The sequence below is a fragment of the Leuciscus leuciscus genome (genome assembly GCF_965113295.1).
Source record: "Leuciscus leuciscus genome assembly, chromosome: 1".
NCBI classification, from domain to species: domain Eukaryota; kingdom Metazoa; phylum Chordata; class Actinopteri; order Cypriniformes; family Leuciscidae; genus Leuciscus; species Leuciscus leuciscus.
This window is the reverse complement of record NC_138725.1, coordinates 65,253,025-65,278,366: the sequence shown is the minus strand read 5'-3', so window position 1 is coordinate 65,278,366 and position 25,342 is coordinate 65,253,025. Positions and strand designations below refer to the sequence as shown.

Genomic DNA, 25,342 nt, shown 5'->3' with positions numbered 1-25,342 from the left:
TTCCATGGGACTTCTGCACTTTAACATGTTGCATCCTTTACATGCTTGAATTACTGCTTAATTAATAACATGAAAAGCCTTGTTTTAAAAAAGAGAGGGAGTCCTGGCTTTCTTTTCATACAGTAGTGTGTAAGTTGAGCTCAGTTGTTGGGTTGCTCATCTGCCAACATTTTAAATGAAAGACACATTCCCTGGCGAGGATATAGAGTGGAGAATAATTCTTTCCAAAAAAAAAAAACATGTTGTGAGACAAATTCATTTGCAAATGATCTGTTACAATCTGGTAAAGTTTGTTTCGGGAATGTATTATTTGGCCTTTGATACAAATTCATTTTAATCATATATTCTGCCAGGACCCATTTTTTTAAGAACTTTAAACTTGCATTTATAAAACTCTTCAGGGTTCTTTGAAGTATTAAAAACTGATGTCTGGCCAACACTTCTCTTGATTGATATTCTCAAGCCAACAATACAATAAAATGCTTGAATGCGTGCAGTACTGCCTTCCAGTCATATTTCACTGCCTCAAGGGTACTTTAAATGATTTCCCCCCATGTAATTCCCACTACCAGACAGAAATCACTGAAATGTGTGTCCTAAGAACTCAAACCTTGGACGGAAACAGAAATTCTCTGTCTGTCAGGTTGGCAAGCATCATTGAAGTGAAGGGTTTTGAAGAGAGAGTTTGTTAGCAAAACACGTTAGACTTTTTGTAACTTGTTGGCCCAGTAGCTCCCCCTGGCAGCACATTTCTGAATTGCAGTTTGGATGAAGGACATTTTATCTTATCTTTCTCCTCACAGGAGGTGAAATTCTCAGGGGGACTCAGTATATGCTCTAATTCTGCTTTATAAATACATCTCTACAGTCACTGAGTTTCAACACTTAGTCACTTAACATAATTCACGTCTTTTTCGTTCCTCCAAAGATCTCTTGTCTGTTTATTTTACCATCTGCTTTGACAATTTGAGCCGCTTACACTTCCATTGCAGTGCCAATACTAAAAAGATCATTGTGACCATTCAGCCTTTCCAATTGCAATTTCCAAACCATTTTGAGATTCTGTTGATTTGAAGTTTCCAATGAACTCCACATGACACAAAAACTCAGGAATAATGGGATGTGCTTAACGTTCACAGGTCGTTTTTGATTTCTTTGCTGTGGAGCCATATGAGGACAATGTTAAGTAGAGTTTAGAAAATGTATCCTTCTATGCACGGATGGGACTACAAATGTCAGGAATCAATGAGTAAGTGTATGTACGACAAATTCAATTTACTTGTTGCTGTGCTGAATCGAACTTGCCTTTAAACAGATTCAAATGAGCTTATCTTACACACCTCAGTACTCTAATGCATTTAACCCAGACACTATTTATGCATTTGGCAGGATAACACTGTTTTTGACATGCAAATTGAGATATATGAAAGCAAAACAGAAAAGCTGACTTGCATTGCAAACCAAAGCTTTATTTATCAGGTGGCGCTTGTACTACAATTTGTAATTTGTGCAACAAAGGACACAAGGGCAATGTTAATGTCTTCAGTACCAATGCCTCTGAAAATTACATTTATATAATTTACCTGGCTGCTATTGCAACACGCTTCCCATATGAGAGAGCCTTTTTCAAAGAACATTGTAGATTAATCAGTCTATTCCGGGGAATGACTCAAAAAGCCCAAAGCAATTTGATACACTGATCTCTGGAAGGCTTTGGAAGAAGCATTTATCCAATTCAAAAAGCTTTTCTTTCAGAACTGAGCGTAATATCCTTAATGGCTCAGGCCTGATGATGGATTTTCACAGAAAACTGGCACAGTTCTGGACCTTTAGCTCAGACTCTGGAACTACTCAGCACCATTTATAAGGAATCTCGTACTTTAACACCCACCGTCAGTCCAAAGAACTCTGTAATCCTTTAAAAAACAGAAGACATTCATTTACTGACGCCTTGATCTGCAAGTACAGTTGTAATCGGTCAATGTCACGTTCGGTTCTATGGCTCCTGTAGCTTTTTATCAGGCCTGAGAGAAGTCACTTTTTTTTTTTTCACAGTTCACTGCTGGCTTTGGTGTGCATGGGAGACTGGACAGCTGGACCTGCCAGAAAATACACCTCAGGGAATAGTCAGTTCCCATTCGACTACTGTTCACGCTGGCTGAAGGTCAACGTCTATTCAAAATATTGGACCAGAGAGAAAAACTTTTGGCTTTCCTGAGTAGAAATAGATTAATTTGCTAGTATTACTTTGTTTTTGTTTTTTTATGTTGGGGGAATTTTGCCTGCTTGGCCAATTAGCATAAGTGCCCTGTTAAAAATAACCTGTTAAATTTACAGTGAAAAATTGGCTGCTGTGTGGGCCAGAAATTCAGGTGTTATGGGGATGGCACATTGGTGCCTGTATATTTTACAACATACAACTGTATATTTCATTACGTTACTGTTAATATACTAAATCTGAACTACCGAAATCTGCTATCCACCTTAAAATCTACTTATAACCACCATAATAATACAGGTGCTACAATAGAAAACCACATAATGAATGAGTTAATTGTCCATAAAACATGGTCAGTACTTTTATGTAGACGGTGCACAAGGTCATACACACATAGACTAAACATCATGGTATCACACATGACTCTAAAAATGCAATAAAAGTTAACTAAACAACACAAAACCCTTTGCGCATTACAAAAATAATAAGAAAAAAACAAACAATTTAAATAAAATCATATGTGATGTGTCACACAGGGACTTCTGGGAATGGACCTTTACTATTTTTAACTGTAAATGATATGGTAATTTATAGATTTTACTTTCTAAACCCTGAAATCAGTTGATCCTTGACAACATTCCTAAAATCCTTTGAAAATGTAATCCTAACAAAATCCCTCAAAGTTATCCCTAAAATCAGAGGGAAATGATGGTGAATAACACTGATGTAGAAGCACCTAACCCTGGTTGTAAGCCTAAACTTGACATAAACTGTAAACTTGTGCCTCAAATCTGATTGGTTGATTGAAATGTTCCAGGATCATTAAAGTTGTTGATCCTGGAATAATTATTCTGTATTATTTACTTGCAATCATCTGGTGCTCTTCGAAAAATTTAACGTTTATTTTTTACTTCATCGGAATGGTACAACACTTGGTAAAGGTTTTGGCAATTGCTATGTAAAAAACAAAAAACAAAACAGAGACATGATTCGAAAAGGTTAAATGATCCTGAAAAAATTAAATAAATAGTCACACTTGTGTCAAAAATGACTGCGTTAATTAATGGGAGACGAATTTCATCTAGTGAAAACATTTGGGTATTGCGGCCAAACAAAATCTTACTGAAAGCTCATTTTTTTAGATATCGCTCTCAAATTTGGAACACAACTTGTTTAGATTTATGACTTTGATTTCCTTGCAGTTTTAGAGTAAAACACGTTTTTGAAAATATTTAAGATAATATAAATATTTTGATAATATACTGTAAATATAAGTATTTTTGTGCATTTTCATAACAATAAAAGTACAATTATGTAACAAAAAAATAAATAAATAATCACTTCAGCAATAATTTGCCAAGTGTCATCTTTAAAAAGAGATCAAATCTAAGTCTGTGCTCAAAGCATTCAATATTTACCACGGTTTAAGTTTAGTTAAGTACATTTATTTTCAGGTCTATGCTCAAAAAGCGAATAAATGGATTATATATACAGCATAAATATAATTCAATACCACAAAATCCCCCCCCCCCCCCCCCCCCTAAATTTTCATAGAAATTAAACACAAAAAAAAGTCATTTTTGACTGCCACGGGAGGAGCACCAATGTGTAAAATGATATTATACAGGGCAGATTGGGGCTAGCTCTCATGCTGTTTCTTAGAGTAGATATATTTTTGAAAACTTGACTATAATTGACTATATAAAACTACTGAACATCTCATTAAACACACTCTAAACTTTTGAGACAATTTATGCCCCAATGCTGAACATGAAACCAAATCCATAGCTAGAGTTAAACAAACATTTGTGTTATTGGACTTTTGACTTTTTTGCTGAAATGTTGACAATGTAACTAGCTCCTCCCCAATATCTTTATAAGTTCATATATTATAGATTTTTGGAAAATAAATTATGTGTTGACTGTTAACATTTGGTTTGGCTGTAAAAATCATTCTTGCTCTTTAAAGTTTAATCATAACTGTCTTTCTTTTAGGGAGAAATACTGAAAGAATAAAAAGTGACCTCTGTTGTTTACTCATTTGACTCACCAAAGCTTATCTTCAAAGTTGGGCAGTGAACTTTGCATTGGGACAGAGTTCACAGTAAACAGGGGCATCTAGGAGCTGGGGAGGAAAAACATGTCTTTTGAAGTTTTCCTATGTTGTTTTTTTATCCTTCAGTGCATGAGTGTCACTGTGTTTTAAGAGGAGGTGGGGTCACAGCAATGCAAAAGCTTATCTCATGAATATGAATTAGCTTAGTTTGCGTACCATCATGCCAACTTTCCATTGTGATGCAATATCAGACGTGCCACTGCTCCTCAAATATGACATGATGTAACAAGTTTTGATACATAGTCATGTGATGCTTTTGTTTTTGTTATTGGTCTGAAGGTCAGGCTTAAGTAGACAATTTAGTCATTTATCAAAACGGGAATGTCAGCAAACAAACAAATAACTGTAACAGTAATTGCAATGACATCCATATGATAAGATTGAGTTTTGGATGCCAGCATTCTTTTTGATCATAAATTCAAGGACACAAACATGTGTTTTATTTGATAGCATCACACTTACATCTGTCTCAGTATTTTGCGGGTCAGTGGATAAATGCGATGAGCAATAGATAAATGGATGTGCGTGTCTGGGGGAGAAAACATTGCCGCTTAATGAAATCCACTGCTTATGACAACCGCAGCGAACACTCAGAAAAACAATACAAATATTCCAGTGGATCGCCCATTATAGTACATAGAGGGATTTATAGTAGGCCTACATAGATATGAAAAATTAAGTCTCTGAATTATATACTGCAACTTTTCCTGGATTTGATTAAGTGCCACCATATGTTTCAGCGTCATCTCTGGGCAAATGAAAAATGAATACTGAGTACTTAAACATTTAAATCTATAGTCTATACCCCAAAACCCAGACCCTTGGATCATAATGAATCCAAGTGAAAACACATTGTTTGAATTGAATCACTTGAACTGAGACACAGCCTGTCCTCTCAAATTAACATGCTTGCTTGGTAATTATTAATACTTCCCTAGTAGGAAAGTCACTCATCATGAGGTCAATAACCCTTGACAGCGGTATTTATTTATGCTTGGCATTTCAGTGGCACTCACTAACAGATGCATCCGTGGGCCTGATGACTCCCACACAGCGACGATTACTGCGGTGTCACCGTAAGCAAGGGATCAGGATTCTACACGTGAATGGCTTGAAGCAGAAGGACAGCGTACGGGTTGAGTGGAGTCAGGGGAGCTTTATGAGGAGGCTGTTAGTCAGGGTTAAAGGAAGAACTGTTGGAGGGAAGTGTCTAGTCAAACGTTTTTCAGTCATATTTTAAGTGAATGACAACAATTCTGCCATTTTTTCCTCACTCTTTTGTCACTCCAAGCCTGTATGTTGTTATTTTTCCATAGAACACAAAAGGAAAATTCACGAGAATCTTCAAGAATTTTTACAAAACTCTTTTCCATATAGGCTTACATTGTGTAATGGCTATTGCTGAATTTGGAACTGCGCACTAGTAGTGTACTACTTTTACCATATCTTTCTGGCAGAAATAGTTTGAGTAGTATCCCAGACAGCAACATAGTGTCGGCCCAGGTCCGGCCCACGTCTGGTACGCTTTGAATCCATATGTGCCAGATGCTATGTTGCTGTCTGGGATGCATTTGATGGTATGTCGAATTCAGCATCTGTCACTAGGGTCAACAAAGAAAAATTAATGACCTAATTCTACCATTGGTCAAACAAACAGATAGTCCCACCCACAACTCATGCCATTGGTTGAGAAACTGGTGCTACTTCAAACACTTCACACACACACACACACACACACACACACACACACACACACACACACACACACACACACACACACACACACACACACACACACACACACACACACACACACACACACACACACACACACACACACACACACATTCTCTCTCTACCAAAAGTTTGGGATCAGTGAGATTTTTTAAGGTTTTTGAATGATATCTATTTTGCTCACCAAGGCTGCATTTATTTAAAAAAATAATATATATATATTATTACAATTTAAAATAATTGTTTTCTATTTTAATATATATTCAAATGTAATTTATTCCTGTAATGGTAAAACAGAATTTTCAGCATTATTAGTCCAGTCTTCAGTGTCACATGATCCTTCAGAAATCATTCTAATATGAATGATTTAATGCTCAAGAAACATTTCTGATTATTATCAGTGTTGAAATTTGCTGATATTCTGATATTTTTATGAAAATTGTGATACTTTTTTTCCCAGGATTTTTTCAGGATTCTTTGATGAATAGAAAGTTCAAGATTTCTTTCAATTTATTTATATTAATAAAATTTATTTAGCATTTATTTGAAATAGGAATCTTTTTTGACATCTGTACATTGTCAGGGTGTGGCTGTAATGATAGCACGACGATGGAAAGTCCAAAAGAAACACTTTATTTTTTAACCAAACGATAGATCACAGGAGAAATCACAGAAAAAAAAAAAAAGAAAAAAAAAATATATATATATATATATATAAACATTTTTGTTTGTTGACGCTAGTGACAGATGCTGAATTCTGGGTTTTACATTTAATTGTGTGACTAAGCGAACATTGCAGTTGCTGTGTGTCAGGCTTTCAGTGTAATGATGGACCTCCCAGTGATTCTTCACACACAAAAATAAATCACACAGCAGAGGGGAGCAGATTTCCACAGACGAAACACAGCAATGGGTCTCATTCACAGTGTGTTTGTTGCATGATGACTTTGTGATGGTGTATGTTTCCATATCCTAATCTTTAGGTTGACAAACATGATCACATACAGAGGACATTATGGGATTGTGTTTGTGCCATGACAATGTATATATGATGAGTGAGTTACAGCACTGCCTGGATTTTCCCAAAATGCAGAGTTTATTTGTGTTTATTCAGTCATGCACTTTATTATATTTACAGACCAGTCAATTTCATTAAAGCTTTCGGTGTCTAAGTGTTGTCACATACCATTCGTTTGATATAGCTGTTGGATAAACCCACACTGACACTCAGATAACAGTCAACTATATCAGATATAAACAAAGAGTCCTCGGGACAAGGGTAGTTTTCATAAATGTCAGGTGGTCTGGTCACATCTATTTTAGATGTTTTCATTTTATACAATGATGTATTTACAGGAATAGTTTATTTTGGCCAAAACAATGGTTTGATACTTTTGTTACCTTTTGCATTGAAGCTGTTGAAATTTTGCAGGGAAAAAAAAGTCTATTAGGAAGGTTTCATTGTGACAACTTACCCCATACAGTGTAACAACATGTCCTGCAATTGGGACATGTTGTCACAAAAGGGTAACCTGTTTTGTGTCCTGTAGAGTCCTGTATCTTTTTGTTCTTTCTTGGACAATATTGGTGCTTTGCATAAATTACCTTAAAAATAAACTTAGCCTGAGAAATAGTTGTAAAATTATACAGTTGTTAAAAAGTTGTAAGTTGTAAATTAAACAATTAAGATTATAAACAAGATTCATAAAAAAAAAAATAATAAAATAATAAAAAAAAAGCATTATTCAGTTGTTGTTTTTTCACTGTCTAGTAAACATGTTTTAGTAGCCACTTGGAAGAGAAAAAAACAAAACAAGTAGTGTGTAAAATAAAAGTATAGACCTATATGTCACATTAAGTATCATATTTGTAGAATACATTCGTCTCATTGATAGCGTTGCACTATCCTTTAATTAATTGTAATTCAGTTAGCAGTGGTCGCTGCATGGGCTGAGTGTTGACGTCAGGCTGATGATGATCATGCAGACACGCGCTCCGCAGCTTCACTTTGAGCGCTTCATTCTGCTCGTGCGCCGGAACTATGTGTGTGTGTGCGCGAGTGTGTGTGTCACCATAGACCAGTCACACCAAACCTGCAGAGCAGACTGATATTCTCCGAAGGTTTCATCTCGCATCAGTCCATTCAGGATTGGATTACGTGTTTAATCCTGCACTGGGATTCAGTTTTGTTCATCTGAAGATGCCCGCTTGTGGATCGCAGATTGGGGACTTTCGCAGAATTAAACGAGCTAAAGGTAAAACACTTTTGATTTATTCCTGACCTTTGCGACCTTTGAAGTTGTGTCCTGGATAGTTAAACTACACAAAGTTGCATCTTTTGCTTTGTGTTTCAGAGAAATGGAAGTTGAAGTTCAGTAAAAGCAACATGTGTAGCTCTTATCGATATGATATGCGCATATTAACATAAAACTGTTATATTTGGTGGAGAAAAATAAGTAGCCTATCACCTAAAGTAAAAAAATAAAATAAAAATCTATCGGTTTAATGTAGGTTACTCTTGCGAAAGATAACTTAAAAACAGGCTGTCTGATTGCTTAACTCATTCTTATCATACAGGAGACTGTGATAGGACAAAACAGCTAAGTTATGTAACCATATAGACTACCCAGAGAAAACAATAGCCAAAAATAATATTTCCTGAATGATGTTATTTTTTTCCTTTTCTTTTTTGCGTCGTATGCGAACATGAAGAGCCTAACTTTCACATGTCTATTTTGCATGTTGGCCTACAGTAAATGAAAGCAATTAAATTAAATTCTATAGTTGTTTATTAGATAGCCTACTATAGATTATATCCCATTGAATTGAATCCACGGGTGACAAAAAATGAGAGAGGCATTTTCGAGTGAATAACCAGTTTAGCAAATAATCACCAAAGACGCGAAGCGCGAGCTGGAATATTAAATGTGGCGATATTTAGCCAAACATTTTTTTTTATATCGCCACATTTAATCTGCAAGTGATCCCTCAGTTATTCCAGCTCGCGCTTCGCGTCTTTGGTGATTATTTGCTAAGCTGAAAATGCCTCTCTCATTTTTTGTACTGATTGTTAAAACTCATTCCTACTGAAATGTTTCTTTATCGATTTGTACTGGAAACGGTAGGATGTCTGTCACTACAGAAGTTTCCACGGTTTTGCTGGTTGGCTATTTGTTCTCTTCTGTCAGTCTTCACACACCTGCACTTCAACTGTCTAAAAGAGTTTATCTCTCATCCATCTTTGATTACAATAAAAAAGCATAAGCACCACCACTAACCTAAAATATAGTCATGGTTCGGCTGCAGGTAATTACATCTGAGCAGCTTTTGAGTACCACAACTTGCTTTTAAACAACAGTTTCATTAACAAGACATTGAATAATTTACATGTCAGACATTTTGGCCATTTTATATATGGGTCAATGAAAAAAGTTCCAAAAGAAACATACATTTTGCTTGTCACCAATCAATGCACAGACCCCACAAGCCTTCAGATTTCAAATGAATTGATTTGTTGTTGTTGTTGTTGTTGTTGTTGTTGTAATGCTCTGAACAGTGTGAAATGGACTTGAGGACAATTCGGAACAGAAAATTTGAAACCATTGTTTTCTGTGCTACCAATCGGGTTCTGTCGCTCAGTTATCTGTTCCCAGCTATGACTTCAGAGGCCTTTTAAAAACTGCCAGTCTGCCACACCACAGAGCACCACTCAAATCATTTGTACATTTTCCCAAATAGTTTACTTTTTCAGTTTGTGCTGTTACACTTTTTTCATACAGCCACCTGGAAACTCATTGAAGTGCAAAAATATTTGTATGCAAGTTTTGTTTGTAGAGTGAGTAGATTTTTTGTAGTAGTACTGTTTTTAACTTGAGCTCACCCGAACAGAACAACACATTCTATGTGCAAGACCTGCACTTTGTCCTAATTGTGACACAATGTGGCATGGTGCTTTTTTGTCCAATGTGTGACCCCCTTTAAAGGAACAGTTCACCCAATAATACAAAGTTCTGTCATGAAACTCTTGATGGTGCAGGCTGATAGGTCCTTAACTCATTCTGCTGCAATCACATCATTCTCTATAGCGCACAGCTGATTGGTTCCTGCTGTATCAGTAGCCAATGTGCTCGCTGCTCAACCTACAAATACTTGGTCTGCATTTGATGTTGCAGTTTCAGCATGCTTTCAGAAACCCTGCACCTTCCCCAGCTCCACCTGTATAGTTCTGCTATACGGGTAAGTGTGCCATATTGTACAGCAGCCAGTGGCGGCTCCAGACAATTTTGATTGGGGGGGTAATGGGGGGTCCCGGTCATTTCAAGGGGGGTCTCATGAAAACCAACAGAAAATACAGTGGACACGGCTAATAACTGCATATTACTGGTACTAAACAACAAAAACAAGACAGCATATCAACTACTTTGTTTTTAATTAATTAATCAATTGCAGTTTGCAAACAATATGCTCGAACTTTAATTGCCATAGCCACACCTATGGCAGAAAACATATTTACAAAATATTATTCTCTATGGAAGCTTGTTTCCGCCACTGAATAATAAATAAATAATAATAATTGCGACTTTTTATCTCACAATTCTGACTTTTTTTCTCACAATTGGGAGATATAAAGTCAGAATTGCATGATATAAAGTCGCAATTGCGTGTTATAAAGTCAGAATTGTGAGATATAAACTATTCTGAGGTAAAAAAATAAATAAAATAAAAAGTCCGTCTTTTTTCCCCTTAGAATTGGACTTTATTTCACGCAATTCTGACTTTATAACACGCAATTGCAACTTTATTTCATGCAATTCTGACTTTATATCTCCCAATTCTGAGAAATAAAGACAGAATTGCGAATGTAAACTCGCAATTGTGAGATAAAAAGTCGCAATTATCTTTTAAAATGTTTTATTCTGTGGCGGAAACAAGCTTCCATAATTATCATACTCTCACCACCTTTTGATTGCCCTTCTTCTGTCCAGTTTCCCCCTGGCATCTTCTCTGCTCCTCTTTTGTCCAACAAAGCGATCCATTTTTAGCTTCAAGCTATAGCTGTAGCACCCCTTGCGGGCTCGCGGCAGCGGAAGCGGCTTGAACGCAATGACCGAAGGCGCAGCGACGTTCATGGGGCGTCGCAGTGATTCTTATGTTTATATCTTTTATGTCGAATAAATTATTAATTATTATTGTTCTGCGTAGTTTGAAGAGAAACATTTTTAAACCTTTATACCGGATATTTATATTTTAATCAGGAAGGGGGTGGGGGGTCAAATGGGGGGTCAAGGCGTTTTTTGGGAGGGTCTTGACTTGAGACCCCCCAAGACCCCCCCTGGTGCCGCCGGTGACAGCAGCAGAATGTCTTATTTGCTTACAGCTGTGTTTTTTGTGTGTATTAGCAGTAGCAAGTCCCATATTTGCTCTGCAACAGTAGCAATAACCAAAAGCAGCAGCAGATCTATTCCACCAAGACCAAACATATTAATATTGTCATATCCATTGCCATGCCAAATACCCTGAGAGTTGTCATGACAGAAATTAAATTTGTGCCATAATTTACTAACTCTAATGCCATTCCAAACCTGTTAGACTTTGTTGCATGCAGAACAAAAAAAGATGACTGAGGCCTTTCAAAACTTCACGATGAACACAAAAGATGATATTTGGAAGAATGTTTAAATGTTTTTGTCCATATAATGAAAATCAATTGGGTCCAAAACTGCAATCAACTTGGAAGTTTAAGTAATTTCACCTTAAATTACATTAAACTGACTTTTAAAAATAAGGTGAATCTTGTATAATTTTTTTTTTTTTTTTATGTGAAAATTCCTGAACTTATTTGATGATTAAAACTAAGCAATGTAAAAACATATGTTGTCATAACTTAATGATAATATAAAATAAAATAAAAATGTATATGATCAAAAAGTTACGACAACCTATTTTTATTTTTACATTGCTTTAACTCATCAAAATAAGTTCAGGAATTTTCAACTGTTTTTTATAAGTTATACATGATTCAACTCATTTTTAAGTCAGTTTAATGTCATTTAAGTTGAAATGACTTAAACATCCGAGTTGACCGAAGTTGACAGCAACTTTTTTTTAACAGTGTATGGACTGAAAAAAACAAACAAACACTTATGACTCTTTCTGGAGCTGAATGCACATGAAGAAAAGATGGCACTGTCACAGTCGCGTTCTTCCTGGGAATGCTAATGGATAGCTCTCTCCATGTATTATAGACTTACTTGTTTAAAACCAGCCTAATTGAGCGGATAACCAGTCAAGCTGGCAACACTGGTTGCTTCCACGTCATGTGTATCTGGACTCAACATCTGCTTTGTCACTGTTGGAGGGAAGTATGAGGGGAAAAAAAATCAGAATTATCTATGAGAAGTTTACACATGTTTACTATGTTTGCAATGCAAACATAAACCCATCCAGATTGTTTTAATGCTTGAGGAGACCTGAAGTGGCCGTGAACCATTAATGCACTTAGACATTTATAGGTTTTTCTACCGGCTACAGCATCACACAGAAGCTGTTACAAGCCAAGATAGCATTTCATAACAAGCAATTAAGTACTAGAGAAATGGTCTTTCGGATCATAGGGTATAAACCTCAAGGCATGCTATACTTGAATAATTTTCAGCAATTTACATTTTATTTAAATTCACAAGCTGGGATAGTGACAGTATGTGACAAAAATTTTGTGTTGTTTGACTCTCATATTCTCTTCCCATTGAAAACCAGACCTCATTTCTTATGAATTTTGCTTATTATATAGACCTTTAGGACAAGTTACATCTTGCATATGCATCACTTGCTGTGGCTGAACATGAAGGCTGAGTCTCCTACATGGTCTAATGATGAAAACGTGCGTAACTGGGGACCTTTCGGTTGTTCTTTAAATGGAAACCTCAAGAGACTACAGACATAAATTTCTTCACATGCCCTGATGGCGCCATCATTTTTCATGGGCGTAGGAGTCATTTTAAATTTCTTGGCTTTGCCTAATTTAGTGAACAAATGCTTTTTATTTAATGGCGTCCAAAAAAGTTCCAAAAGCCAAAAGTAAACCCAGGGCTTCAGACTAACACATGATAGTGATGGCATCAGCGCAACCAAGTATACAGACATGAGACGGAGACAAAACACAATTGTCATGCACATAATTGGTTGGAGCTGCACTGCTCATTTTGGTTTTCGATTTTCGTCCTACTTGGGGATGTTCGGCTTTTGGTGTTTCCATCGAACCAATTTAATTATTTATGCTTGTAGGTAGATTTGCATCATGTTATGGCATTAACGTACAAAGCCCCATTAATGTACTATGTAATTCATGTCTAGCGATGCCCATGGCTGAAATAAATAAATTATGAATTCCAGTAATGTAGAAAGTGTAAGCTTGTCCAATCAATGAAATGCATATTTTTTCAGACTTTTAAGTAGGGACTAAGGAGTTAGTGCTTGGACATAAGAAAATAAATCATTTAATAATTTAGCCCATACATTTATTATAGGATTTGTTCACAAGAAGTCTGAAGGCATGGATGCAAAGTGTGGAAACCACAGTGGTTGTGGGAATTATAAGAATAGTTCATGTTTTAATCAATATCTGTGCCTCTATTCCTGGAGTAGAGATGCCTTAAGGTCCTTGCACACTGACTCAGAAATTCTCGTTTGAAATTTTTGCACGTTAAAAAATAAATACGACCTCACTTTGTGTCAATCACATTTACACCCTGCCTCCGAAACTTTCGTCCGTCATAAAAATTGTATCGGGTTCGATTTCTGCGTTTTTCACATCCGTAGCAAGTATTTTGAATGGTGTTTTGACAATTCAGAGCCACCGAATGACAAATACAATAAAAAAAAGCATTCGAAAATTTCTGACTCAGTGTGCAGGGACCTTTAGGCTGGGTTGTACTATAAGATTTTGCATGATTTGGCCATCTGAGACCAATTTTGTGTATCCTAAAGGATTCCTCAGATCCTGAGGCCAAAATCTGAAGTCTTTGATTTTTAGCTTGACAACAACAACAAACCACCACTTGCTCCGCACACGTCGTGTTCGTTTTTTCCCAGTTTAGTTTTTTCCAAAAGAAGTCATGATCAAACTCTGGAAATTGTTTTTGCTTGCGAGCCACCATTTCAATCCCGTATGTAAATGCACACATCACTGAACATGTCACGGATTGATGATGTAAAACTCCATACGAGTCTTCTTGTGTGCATCCGTTTGTAATGCGTCTTGACTGCTGTACAGTCTGACATTAATGACAACACAGTGTGACATGGCTCACAGCGGGGATCGTACAGTCTGACAAGCAACAGTCGAAAATGACTATCGTAAAAGTGTGCACCCGGCTTTAGGCTGATATATCAGTTTGTGAGGTGGGAAGCATCACATTAAGCCTGTGATGTTTCTTGTTGTTTTTCACCTTTCTGAAGGCAGTTTTCTCATTGCTACCAGCCTATGCATAATATCTAGGGTATTTTTAGTTCTCCCATTTAAAGCAGCAAAGAGGATATTTTAAAAAGATCTTTCCATGTCTGAATCATAGAACCAAATCAGGTAACACAGCAAAGGGGAAGATAGAGGGGAAGATTTTATCCTTTGTGCCATATATTCTGTCCAGACACTGTTAATTTTCCTTTTACAAAATGTCAAATACACAAAGAAAAATGTCAATAGTGGTGTTCACTTCAGATTGCACTCAATTCTGATTTGGGATGAGAAGGACTATCATCGTGAGATCTTGTTGTAATGCTAAAGTGTCTGTTACTTCTTTACTGATCTGATCTTTTAGACTGAAACATTCTAGACTCCAATTTTAATCAGATTTCAATTTACGTACTATGTTTTTTTGTTCTGTGTAATATAAGTAATATGCAAAAAACAAAAACAAAAAAATCATAAAAATAGTTCCTGTTTGTCTGAACATAGCCTAAAAACAGAACATGACACAGTACTTAATTTAGTCTCAGATTTTCAACCCTGGTTAGTTGGAAAAACAATCAGATTTAATCTTGCCAGATTGAAAAAGGGCTTGTCATTTTTGCATGTGGTATGTTTGAGGCATTGGGACAAACGTTACTAACTAGGGTGGACCTCACTGCTGTTAAAACAGTTTAATCATTCGATTGAAATTGGGTGTAACATGGTGTTGTGAGAGGTTGTTAGCACCAGTTGTCCTACAGCGTAGGGGTTCACAAGTTCACCTAGAGTTTCATTACAAGTTCAGTGATCACACGTGCTGCAGCACACATACCCGGTGATAATTACAGCATCATGTTTCCCAGTGTTCATGTGTGCTCTATGTGTACTTACAGGTGTTCAACAAGTACAAACAGTGCCTGAGAGCTGTAGGAAACAATAACCCTTCACTTACTGAATTAGCATTGACTTCTCTGTTTTTAACCAGCTCAAATTTTATTGCCAATCATTCCTGCTTTCCTTCTTGTGGTGTGTTAAACGGATCAGCTCTGAGTTTATTAAATCTGTCCAAGTACATGAAACACTGCGCATGAAGCTAGATGCTGGTCAGGGCTCATTTAATAAAACGTTCTCAAACACACATGCTCTTTATCTCCCTGTGAAATCACATTACTGCTGTCATTTGTCCTGTGGACGGACAGACACTCATGACGTTAACACAATCTGCCTCTGTCATCTGTAGCTTAATCAGTCTTAACCAGGCGTGACGCGACAAGTGTTCAGCTACAAGTGATTCATCCATCCAAACTGAAAGCGAGTATGCAGAGATGACACTATCAGAGCTGAACAGGACTTGTCTGATGTTTAATGTACAGTTATGTGGAGTTGGATTTTTGATGTAATAATAATAAAAAATAATGATATACAGTTGTATATCGTTTTATATTCCGCCTCTATTGACTTGGCGAATTAAGGATTTTTCCAGAACTGGAAAATCTAAATGTATAAGTAACTAAATAACTATGTCTTCAAGTTTTTGTGTCAGTTTGACATAGAGATGGAGGCTCATTATGTATGTGATGGTGTAGGTCAGATCAGAGTAGACCAATCACAACAGACTGGGCCATCTGACCAATCAGAGCAGAGTAGACCAATCACAACCGACTGAGCCATCTGACCAATCCGAGAAGAGTAGACCAATCACAACTGACTGGGCCATCTGACCAATCAGATCAGAGTAGACCAATCACAACAGACTGAGCCATCTGACCAATTAGAGCAGAGTAGATCAAACACAAAAGACTAAGCCATCTGATCTGACCAATAAGAGCAGAGTAGATCAATCACAAAAGAATAGACCATCTGACCAATCAAAGCAGAATAGATCAATCACAACAGACTGGGCCATCTAACCAATCAGAACAGAGTAGACCAATCACAACAGACTGAGTCATCTGACCAATCAGAGCATAGTAGACCAATTACAACAGACTGGGCCATCTGACCAATCAGAGCAGAGTAGACCAATCACAACAGACTGGGCCATTTGACCAATCAGAGCAAAGTAGACCAATCACAACAGACTGGGCCATCTGACCAATCAGAGCAGAGTAGACCAATCACAACAGACTGGGTCATCTGACCAATTAAAGCAGAGTAGACCAATCACAACAGACTTGGTCATCTGAACAATCAGAGCAGAGTAGACCAATTAGGGATGGGCATGATTAATCGACGATCGATAATTGATCGTTAAGAATTTCGTCGATCACGTTTATTTGTTATCGATTAAACTAATGCAGGTTGCGTTGCGTAGTGTGTCTTGAAGCAATGGAATTAATTTTAGCGCGGAGGTACCTGTGCATCCCGGCAACGTCAGTCCCCGGCTGCCCCGGCTTGACAGTCTCACCCCAAAACGTCATATACTGACGCGTCTTGACCATGCGTCAACATACGACGAAAAGGGTACCCCCATAACGTCCATGTGTGACGATTCGGGTTATGGGTAGGTTTAGGTATGCGTTAGGGTACCGCTAGGAGGCGCTGCTGGTGCGCTTCTGTCTGCGTCTCACATTGACGTTAAAGGGGTACCAGAGCCCGTCTACGGAGAGCCTGTCCACTCCCTATTAAGCCCTATTGTACCGAATTTTGGTTGTAGTACCACCAGAGTTCCACTGGGGGCGCTTGCCATGAGTGCAAAATGAATGGGAGTCAATGGGGCTAGACGGCTAAATTTGTCTCTTTCACCCGATTGCCGTTGAGAAATCTCAGATGTGATTGTAGATTTTGCAAGTTCAACATGGGTTTTAGGTCGAAAGTTGAATGAACGAGTACTTATGTCGTTTTGATTTCTTACAGGTTGAGTTGTTGTTGCCCATAACACGCTAGCATTCTGCTAATGACGTCAGCATTCTGACGTCACTGACATTTTGAAAGACTTTTTTAAAGCAAATAAGTGACTCTAAAAAATCTAACACCCAGCAATGTGTAATTTCTTTGCATCTCCTTTCGAATACAACATTCAAATTACTAGACAAAAAATTATATCCTGAGAAAAGTGGATTTTGAGGGGTATACCGCCATTGACCTCCATTCATTCTGCACTCGTCCTGTGAGCGCCCTCATATGGAATCAGAGTGGAACTGCAACCAGTTCAAAAGCCGGAAGTGTAGTGAGAGTGAAACTTCTCGCCATATTAGACATTCTCTGGGGGTACCCTTTTCGTCGTATGTTGACGCATGGTCAAGACGCGTCAGTATATGACGTTTTGGGGTGAGACCGGGCTGCTCAGAGCGGGTGTTTTCGGCGGCTGGACTGGCTGTCACCAGGTTGCGGTCGCGTCTGATCCCAGATCATGTCAACATGCTTATCTTTCTCAACAGAAATCAGTAGACTGGTGCAGAAGTTCTATGGGAACTTCATGCGTTTTCTCAGATCGGATAGCTATCTGATTTATCAAAACGATTCCATTTACACCTGGTCACATAAATGTGTTTTTGCAAAACGGATATAAATCCGATCTTGAATTCCCGCGCTATATGCATATTTAAATTGTTGCACGTCATCGAATGCAACTGATATGAGCTGCATTTTATTGATCATCAGCGAAAATTTCTAAATCAAAGACCGCAACAAGATATTGCGGCAACAGCCCTGGTAAGATCATTTCGGTTCTTTACTTTTAATGAAGATGATTGTGTGTTGATGAATGACTTTCACTTTGATTTGCGATAGTTTGCACGTTAGCTTGATGAATAGATGCTCATCTGTGGTGATGCGTGTTGAAGTAGCGTCGTCATATCTGGATATAACATGACATATAGCCTATAACACGCTCTCACACGTTTATTTCTTATCATTTTTGGGATAAGTCAAATTTACATATGTGGTTTCAACAACCAGATGCATTTACTCTTGTCCAGTTTCGTCTGGAATGCGTCTCAGATATAAAGTATAAAGTGGTTTGAGCGATCGGATTTAAATCCGTCTCGAATGCGTTTCGGAGGGCATTTAGATTTGGTCTTTTCACGACCGGATAGCTATCCGATCACAGAAAACGGATGAAGTGGCCATGGGTGCTCGCAGCTGCAGGTTCCGCTGGTTTAGAGCACCGCAGGAATCTTCAAGTCTACCGAACGTCCAGTTTCACTGCCACAAGTTGATCTTCTTGTAATAAAGATCTCATCGAGGACAAACAAACTGTATTTTTGTATTTTCATTGCATTTTTAATTTATAAAAAGTTAAAGAAATAATAAATTTCAATATAAAAATATTAATGATTAATCGATAGTCGATCGTTAATTCTCCCGACGATCGACTAATACAATTTAATCGAATGCCCATCCCTAAGACCAATCACAACAGACTGAGTCATCTGACCAATCAGAGCAGAGGAAGCTCTCAGAAAGGAGGGATTTTGAGACTGAATCCTTTATCAAACCGTTTCAGTCACTGTGAGAAATGAGGTGATGCTGTATATTTATATTTTAAGAAAATTATGTTTTTTGACCTTGGATGCATGTAAACCTGTTGTTTTGGAGACCTCCGAAACAAAATTAGGAACATTTAAAATAGCATAATAGGGACACTTTAAGGAAAACAGCTGAAAGCCCATTACAACAAAAAAATATTTTTAATAAAAATGATACAAATTTATACTGTCAAAATCATGGAAAAGTTAACGCACAATTTTGTTCATCAGAGCTCTGCACAGACTCTGGAACTGTTTGCTCACAAGGTTTGAGTCTTATTTCTGACCTGGGTCACACCCTGATTTCTCACTCTAATTTCCTATAAATAATGTACAAAATCCCCAAGAATAAAAAAATAGACAATTTGTTTAAAGAAAAAATGATAGCTAAACTATGTAGCGCCAGTGGCTGATCCTGACAGTATAGAGGCTCAAATATCGTTCACCATGATCCTTTGGATCAGTTTCAATAGATTATCCTGCTTTCTTGCACGCTGCAGCCTCCCGTCTCTGTGAAAATTAATTGTGTTTTGATTGCATCCATAACCATGTCATAGTAGTCATCCTCTCCCGAAATGCATGTTATCAGTGTCTGGAAGCGACAGTGGCGGCCCGCTATACAGTGAGATCACTAAACAAAGTGCAAACTAATTTGGTCCCTGCTCTTGATCCACTGACATACTGATGCAATTTTGATTTATTAAAATAAAAGATATTAGCCTGGAAATCCAGACCTAAATCTAAAAGATTAATGGTCTGGTGTCGATCAATGAGAATCGGCCGGCTCGAGGGGCGGCACCAAGCATGCATTTGAAAATCTCACAGCACACAATTGGATAACACTACGACCAATCACAACAATAAACCCCATACGCTTAGCTACCAGCGGAGCTAACTGGTAGATTAGACTCTTCCGGTCGGCAAAACAGCAAAAACACCCTTCTTGCAAAGGAACGATTCGAGCGGCGTCTTCTGTTCCTCTTTTGGGAAAAAGCCAAGTCTAACTCGTTCATTGTAGCGGCCAAAGCCGTTTCAAACCACTGCTATTCATCCATAGGCATCTTGCAATGTTTACTGATGACTTCGATGTCACAGCGCTGTCGTCATCTGTTTAGCTCGCCTCTGGCCCGCCTATATCAGATAACCCGATGTGATTGGTGCAGCTCAGATCGAGGGGCATATTTAATGAGCTCCATTGCTCGACACCAGAGTAACTCGCTGAGCAAATTCAACTTGTGCTCTCGCGAGAACTCTGGTTTACCAGTGTAAAAAGATATATGAGGGTGGGCTAGAACTCATTACTTAAAAATCTAATTAATGTTGCACTGTAAGTCATCAAATGACATAAAAAAACATTAAAAATAAGATATTACCTTAGTTTCTCACCAAGAGAAACGTAATTGTTTCTATTAAAAATCTAAACCAGTTTAAGCATTCCCGCAAATGGGCATGATGGGACAAATCCTCTGGATTCAATAACTTATATTCTCCATTTACAGGAAGCTCAAAGAGAAAACTACGCAGCATCACATATTGTAGGCTCTACAGGAGTACACTGAGAGTTACTCTCTCATCTGTCCTCGGGACACATAACATCTGTTATCATTGCTGTGAACTTTTCCCAACACATTTCATTTGTAAAGAGATTGTTGTTGCATCAATAAACACATGCCTCATGTTACAACCAAGGGGAGCTTCTGATGTAACTAAAAAAAGAGTGAAACTTTCCAGTCATTATTACAAAACAAACCCTGACAGTGTATCAAATTTGCAAGCAATTTCACATCCGCAGTCATGATGTGTTGAATATCAGTGTGTGACTGATTCGGGTGCGTAATCACAACCACGATGACATCCAGAACAACATCACCTTTGCAAGTGTGAGATTACTCTTATACAGAGGTTTTATCAACTTAATGTGATTTATCAAACCTTCATTTAATATCCAACAATACATTGTATGGGTCAAAATTATCGTTTTTTTCTTTTATGGCAAAAATCATTAGGCTATTAAGTAAAGATCATGTTCCATAAAGATATTTTGTAAATTTCCAACCGTAAATATATAAAACATTTATTTTTGTGAGTGGATGCAGCAAAACACGAACATAAATGGACAAATTGAAAGTCGATTTTCTCAATGTTTCGATTTTTTTGGACCCTCAAATTTACCCATGTGACTGGTTTTGTGGTCCAGGGTCACAAATAGGTTCCAAGGTGCAAGCCATGAAAAAAAATAAAATAAAAAATAATATATATATATATATTTTTTTTTTTGTGCAATTTTTTTTGTTGTTGTCATTTTGTGATACAAGAGTCTAAAGAAACTCATTTTAAAATGAATGCTGAACGGATGTGCAAGAGGTACAAGGTAATCCCACTTTTGGCTAGCACACTCACGTACCAGTGTCTGTCGTTCAGCATAAACATCACATAAACTAATGAATGTTCATGACCCCAGCTTCTCCTGACATGGTTTGTGCACTAAGAGCCACTGGCACCAAAGTCTGTTTCAAGGAAAGTCAATTCACTCGCAGCCATATTTACCACAGAAATCCTGAAATCAATCAAATTTGACATGAACTGACCGATAAATGTTGTTTGCTCTCCTTAAAAAGCATAGTATTTCAGGTTGGTCCAGCCAATGAGCATGTGCAGGACACTGACTGTTTCTGGCAACCAGATATTCTAACAGCACTTGCAGTGACACAATTATGTCACCCATTCATAGTAATATGAGTGCACCATCTTATAGTCTTTGCTGGTGCTGACAGACAGTAAACTTCCTGAGTACTGATGATGTGAACAACAGAAGAGTTGTATTTGACCCCAAAAAAGCATTTTTATTTTCATAGTCGTCGCAAAAGTGTTAAAAGTGTTAAAATACTTTTACTTTTGTTAAAAGTAACTTTCACAACAAAAATACCAGCCTGGTCTCAATGTTTATACGTAGGAATTAATACATAACATTGACATAACATTAAATCCTTTATATCAAAAATATATTTATATAGTTACATTTTTACCATTTTATTGACATGTTTTAGATAACCTATGTTCTAACGTAAACATAACAACTTTTCAACAATATATATAAAAAATGGAACTGCCAGCCCAGACAGCAACATAGTGTCGGCCCATATCCGGCCCACATCTGGTACAGTGGATTCAACACGCACCAGATTTGGGCCTGATCTGGGCCGACACTATGTTGCTGTCTGGGAGACAATTTTAAAATGACAATAATTTCAGTACCTTACTTTAGAGCCACTAATCCCATTCCCACTTTTAAACCAAACCATAACCATTTCTTAAAATACATACAATATAAAAAAACTAAAAAAAACGCAACAGACATATGTAATCAAATCAGAAAAAGCAGTACACTGTAAAAAAAATGCTGCGATTATTTATCACAACTTAAAATCCAACATTGCTTCAACTTTAAAAAGTATGTGTTCATGCTTGACTTAAAATATTAAGTTTAGTTAACTTTAGTTAAGTTGGATATTTAAGTTATCTCAACAAATTTTAAGTTGTTATAACTAAATCGCAGCCACATTTTTTACAGTGTATAAACGTAGACCAAATGACAATGTGTTTCATTCAAAGTGTTCTTTGGTAGTATTACAATAGTTTTGTATGAGGTACAGAGTAAAATGTAAGATGATAATCGTTGAAAATCTTATCCGGATCCACTCCGTGAAGGCATACATCACCCAAAACATGGCATGTCGCAGTCAGGGACAAAGAAATCGAGAGCCAGCGATCATTGCTATCTCTAAGGTGAAACCAACACTTCTTAAAGATGGAGATGAAGATTCTTGAATAAAGGCATGAATTTGGTTCTGTTCCCGCACACAATGCAATTATGTGATTACAGCGTAATAATTCATTTTATGATCAAATTAAAGGTCATTTGTCGTGCATTTTATGGCCATTTATTTGATCATGGGCCATGGCTAAACGATTTCAGATTTATTTTTAGATTTTAAAGTGTAGTGTTGTAAAATTATGCGATCCTTTCTGTAGTCACACAGAACAGAATGAAATGTTATCATTTCAAATGAAGTGAATGAGGCAACTTTGATAATAAATACAAAATAATCAACCCATTAATTGCGTGAATGAAATATTCATAGAATAAAAAAGGATTTTAAGCATTCGTTAAGCATCTGTAAAGTTGTTCATGAATTATTTACATTTAAGATGCTGTCAGTACGGCAATATTGTACATTGTAATGCATATGCACAATACTGTATGGCTCTGTTAAAGGGCAATTGTTGTTTTATTAGGATCATATCTTGCCTTGAGGGAGTGACTGGACCGTTTACAGCTATAATGATTTTATGAGACACACTGTAACACTGTAACATGTATGCTTTTATTTTTTTAGGTCACACTTTATATTAGGTGTGCCTATTGTGTTGATGTTGTGTTGTAAAACACTAGTGCTGCTATTGAGATGGGATATAAGGTTCAAGAGATTTGGTGGTATGGGTTGGTTTAACGGTGGGTTAAAGGGTAATGGAAGAGTGTAATTAAATAATTATAACTGTGTAATTATCGATGTAACTACATAAATTAATTACAGCTAATTACTTTTAGGTATTATTTTTAAATGTAAGAACAATGCAAAATCATGTATGTACGATTGCACAGTATTTACAGTGCATTGTATCCTATGGAGGATTTAAATGTTAGTACATAGTCAAGACACTTCTATTGAGCACAAGATGTTTTAATGAAGCATCATGCACCTCTTTCTATGCTACAACATTTCATAGTAACCACAGGCTGTCAAGCTTGAAAAAACGCCATTATAGTATCACAAAAGTATTCCATATGACCCGTATAGGCTGAGATTTAAGTCATTATTTAATTTTGGGTAAACTATTACTTTAAGCATGACTTAAGCATGACCATTTTATTTCATCTTAAAATTTGTAATGCTTAAAACATTGAAAATGATGGAGCCGTGGTCTTGTTTTGAGTGCATGTACGGCACTTTTCCGAAATGCCAAAATACTTGATAAATTGTAAGCCATTGTTTTTTGTTTTTTAAATAATTGAACCCATTATTCATGAACAGCATGATGAATAACGGTCATCCTGTCTCTGGCTCAAATTAATTACCTGTGCATTTAATTGTGTGCGAACCTGTCAATGCACCGGAGCTCTTGCACAGACTGAAGTGTTTCTGTCATCGCGCGTGGCATTTATTCAGTTAAATTGGACTTCCATGAGTGGCACTCAGCAAGAGGCTGACAAACATCACGGTGACTTGCGTCATCGGTGTGGGCTCCTGATGTCCGTGTGTTTAGCGTGTTCTGTGTTATTGTGTAAACAAACAGAAAGAGCTGACCTTGATCTATGCCCTACGTGCTGACGGCTGAACTCTGATCTGCTGGACTCAAACACACACTCTCTATGTACAGAGGCTTCCTCTGCCCTCTGCTATACTAGTTTCTTGTTTAGAGTTTCATAGAGTTGCACACTGACACCAAACGTGCCTGAAATGTGACGAGAAGCACAAGACCCTCCATTCATTTTCATTGTCAAATCAAGTGCTGTAAGTTGTCAAATGGAGACACTTTTTTTTAATGCTGGGATCCTTCTGAAGTCTGTACAGAGACGCAAACAAGCTGTTTAAACTGGACGCGTCAAAGCAAGCGTTCTTTTACTCTTCCATTTGTCCTGTTGTCGGAAGACTCAAGTGCGTGGAGTATGTCAGCAACTGAACACAGATCTGGATAATGTATCCACTGATTATAATAGTTTCTGCTTTTGACGCGACGCTCACATCCAGTTTATTCACGTGTCCGCTGTGGGCGGAGCCTGTGGTGTGATGATGTATAACCATTCATCGACATCTTGCTCTGGAGGCGGTCATATGCAAATGTGTTTGCCTGTGTGACATCACAGATCCTATGATATCAAAACGAGCCATTTTTGGATCATGATGAAATTAATTATTTGTTTATAATGGGGAGGACATTTAAGCTATGAAACTTGCAGGATGTTTTAATGGTACAATAACCTATATGTATGTCAAAAAAGATGTCAATGATATATGTCAAGGCAAATATCATTTCTCATGTCATGACCCCTTTAAAAGGCATCAAATGTTATATGAAGGTCAGCAGAAAAAAAAGCTTTACTTAAGCATTTATAATAAAAAAAGTTAAAAAAAAAGTATAAAATAGTACATAACAACAAGAATTATAAATTATTATTATTATTATAAATATATTGATATAATCAATCCTTGGTATGTCCCCTCCACTTTCAAGTTGTTTGCACACGTCTGCACATATCAAACAAATCTATGGCATCTGCATTTAACAGCATGATGAGA

At 37.2% G+C, this 25,342-nt stretch overlaps 1 protein-coding gene across 2 annotated transcripts in view; it reads left to right on the top strand.

The window, feature by feature from the left end:
• Positions 1-8,072: 8,072 nt before the first annotated feature.
• Positions 8,073-25,342, top strand: part of gcgra (glucagon receptor a) — a 95,788-nt gene continuing 78,518 nt past the window's right edge. For both annotated transcript variants that reach the window (XM_082179382.1, XM_082179380.1), the window contains exon 1: positions 8,073-8,323. The gene's annotated coding sequence lies outside the window, so the exon portion shown is untranslated. The remainder of the gene's footprint in view (positions 8,324-25,342) is intronic.